This window comes from Coenobita brevimanus, chromosome 63 (assembly GCF_032717465.1).
Source record: "Coenobita brevimanus isolate Jiangsu-jjx chromosome 63, ASM3271746v2, whole genome shotgun sequence".
Taxonomy (NCBI): domain Eukaryota; kingdom Metazoa; phylum Arthropoda; class Malacostraca; order Decapoda; family Coenobitidae; genus Coenobita; species Coenobita brevimanus.
Window position 1 is genome coordinate 38232071 of NC_137016.1, and position 3664 is coordinate 38235734.

Consider the following 3664-nt stretch of genomic DNA (forward strand, 5'->3'; position numbering starts at 1 on the left):
TATGTCTTCGGTTATTTATGTGTGTGTATGTACGTGTCTTCGGTTGTGTGTGTGTGTGTGTGTGTGTGTGTGTGTGTGTGTGTGTGTGTGTGTGTGTGTCTGGGGTCAGGCTGCCGTGACCTCTGCCTTGAAGAGGGACTGTTCAGCTCAGGTTTCTTGTGGTAGTGATGGATGGTTGAATAGTTGATGGATGGTTACATGACTGGATGGATGGATGGGTGGAAGGGAGAATAGTTGATAAGTGAATAATAGACTATGGATGATGGATGGTTACATGACTAGGTGGATGGATGGATGGATGGAAGGACTGATGATAGGTGAATAAGTTACGAATGGATGGATGGATGAATAGTTGATGGATGGTTGAATACGTGATGGATTTCTACATGACTGGATGGATGGATGGATGGAAGGTGAATAACAGGCTATGGATGGATGGATAACGGATGGTTACATGTCGGCACGGATGGATGGATGGATGGATGGAAGGGAGAGCAAATGATAGGCGGATAAGTGACGAATGGATGGGTGGGTGGATTGAAGAAGGTGGAGATTGAGAGGAATGAATAGTGACTAGATGGATGGTTGGTTGAATGGATGGATGGTTGGTTGGATGGATGGATGGGTGGTTGGATGGATGGTTGGTTGGATGGATGGATGGATGGTTGGTTGGATGGATGGTTGAGTTAGTAATGTATTAGTCTAGTGTAATGTAACTATTTTGTCTTAGGAGGTTATTGAAGGTCGTATTAAACCCCTTCAGTTCAAAATGTCTCTCAGGAGTTGAATGTAAATCGTACGGAGAGAGAGAGAGAGAGAGAATAGACACGTATGGCGCTCATCCTCGGTGATCATTAACTTAACTTTGGCCTCTGAGCCTGTGACGTCATCGTAGTGAATTTAAGTACTTCCTACCCGTCTATCTTTTTCCATCAATTTATCTATCAGTATGGCTGTCTATCTGTCTCACTGTCTATCTCCCTAACTATCTATCCCTACCTGTCTGCATCTGCCTTGTTTGTCAATTTATCTACCTAAGTATATATACGGTATGTATGTCTGTCAGTCTATCTATCTATCTACCTATCTATCCGTCTGTCAGTCTATTTATCTATCTACCTACCCATCTATCTATATCTATTTATATACCTACCTACCAACCTACCTATGTATATATCTACCATGTATTTCAGTCTATCTTCCTACCTATATGTGTATGTCTTTATCTATCTATCCATCTATCTGTCTATCTATCTATCTATCCACTCAGGTAAGATCCAGTGAGAGTGAGGGAGAGTGCTCATGCTTAATTCAGGTGACCGCAATACCTTGATGACCCAGGAGTTGGATAGCAGGTGAGGGTCAAAGGTCATGTGTGTGTGTGTGTGTGTGTGTGTTTATATTCTGACATGCACACACAATCTCTCTCTCTCTCTCTCTCTCTCTCTCTCTCTTTCCCAGGCGGGGGGAGGGGAAAGAATGGTGGGGGAGAGAAGAGGTGGGAAGGAATGAGAAGAGAGGGGAGAACGGGTAGGGTGGCGTGAGGTGGGGAGGATAGGGAGGGGAGGGAATGATAGGAGGGGAGGGGAGAGGTGGGGGTGATGAGGGAGTGTTTTCAAGGCTCTGCAGATCACGGTCAGGCTGGGAGACCAAACTGGTTCAGGACGCCGGAAGTGGTGGCATCTTCACTACACCCTCACCCCCCCCATCACCCTCTCACTCCCTCTCATCACCCCCCCTCAATCCTCATCACACCCATCACCCCCACCTTATCATCCCCTCATCACTCCTCATCCCTCTCACTCCCTCTCATCACCCCATCACCCCCTCATCTCCCCACCTCCCTCATCACCCCCCCTTTCCCCTCACCCTCATCCCCCTTTCTCACCCCGTCACCTTCTCCCTCTTCCTTCCTCTCCCTTTCATCTCTCCCCCTTCACTTTTTCACCTCCCCTCACTCCCCCTCTCCCCTTTTCTCCCATCTTGCCCTCCCTCGTCCCCCTGACCCCTTCCTCTCTCTCTCTCTCTCTCTCTCGTCTATTCACTCCCCTTCTCCTCCAATCTCTGTCTCTCTCTCATTCTGTGTGTGTGTGTGTGTGTGTGTGTGTGTGTGTGTGTGTTTGTGTGAGCGAGAGAGAGAGAGAGACTTAATTCTGATTCCCAAAACGTAGCAAGCCTTCTCCATGGATGAGTAGAATCGAAAGGAAACGTGATCCGAATTTTGACCTCGATACTCTGAATGCAATGCTGATGTTACGTAAGCCATTCTCAAGTAAAATTTTAAGATAGAGAACAGATTTATTATTATTATTGTTATTGTTATTATTATTATTATTATTATTATTATTTATCATCATCATCATCATTATCGTCGTCGTCATCGTTGTCATCGTCGTCGTCATCATCGTTGATCGCCATCGTCATCACCATCATCATCATCATCATCATCCCAGTGCTAATTACCACAGGATATTGCTTAATAATAGTAGTAATAATAATTCATTCATTCATTGCCAGATGCCATGTATCCCAAACGGGGTGGCCAAGGGCTTAGAGTTAATTGTTTTACAGGGAGGGGCACTAATCCTCCACCAACCCCACTTGACACGTAGGGATGCCAACAGCATCTGGTGTTCCCAGGCGGTCACCCATCCAAGTACTAACCAGACCCAACGTTGCTTAACTTCGCTGATCGGACGGGAAGCGGTGTACTCAACGTGGTATGGCCGTTATTTAAGTAATAATAATAATAATAATAATTCATCGTCATCATTGAAACACTAATTTCCACAGGAGATTGCATGAGGGTGATAGTAATAATGATAATAATAATAATAATAATAATAATAATAATAATAGGATGAAGAAAAGGAGGGGGAGGAGAAGAAAAAGAAGAAGGAGGAGGAAGAGGAGAAGATAAAGAAAAATAATAATAAACCAACAAACTCAGCATACAATAATAAACAGTAAACACAAAAAAGCCAGCGTAAGGTGAAAAGAACAGCAACAAGAAAGTTCACGTGATAAAGACAAAGAAATATCAAGGAAAAGGAGCAAGGCCGACAGAGGAGGGTGCGGTAACTTTGCATATTTCAACAAGAAGAAGGAAAAAAGTGTAAACAGTGCCTCAAGAATGGAAGGGTATGGGTTTGTTTACATAACCAAGCAGCGTCCTTGGTTGCCATGGTGACGCGTCCTCGGTTGCCATGGTGACGGGAGACTAGGGGGGGGGGGATCGGTTGGTAAATAGAATGAAGATGAATGAAGAGAGAGTGAGAATGACATGGAGATAAGATTAATAGGATGAAGGAGGAAGGGAGAAGGGTGAGGGAGGGAGGGAGCGAGAGGAGGGTGAGGGAGGGAGGAAGAGACAGATCGAGAGTTAGCCATGACAGGGTGAGAGAGATAAATGGGGCAGGGTTAGGGCCAGAGAGACAGAGAGTAAAGATAACAGTGAAAAAAAAAATGGGTTTAGGGAAAGAGAATGAAGAAGAGACAGTGAGAGGCAGGATAGGAGGAGGAGGGAAAATTGAGAGAGAGAGAGAGAGAGAAGGGGGAGAGAGAGAGGGAGAGAGAAGTGAGCCAGTTTTAACCTCTGACATCAACACAAACTTCGTGCAGCTGAATTTTTAGAGATGAGTCTACGGCCGAAGGTCACTGGGGG

At 45.2% G+C, this 3664-nt stretch overlaps 1 non-coding gene across 1 annotated transcript; it reads right to left on the reverse strand.

The window, feature by feature from the left end:
* Positions 1 to 2615: 2615 nt before the first annotated feature.
* On the reverse strand, positions 2616 to 2734 carry LOC145404527 (5S ribosomal RNA). Its single transcript, XR_013898185.1, has one exon. It is a non-coding gene; the product is annotated as a 5S ribosomal RNA (ribosomal RNA).
* Positions 2735 to 3664: the final 930 nt, after the last annotated feature.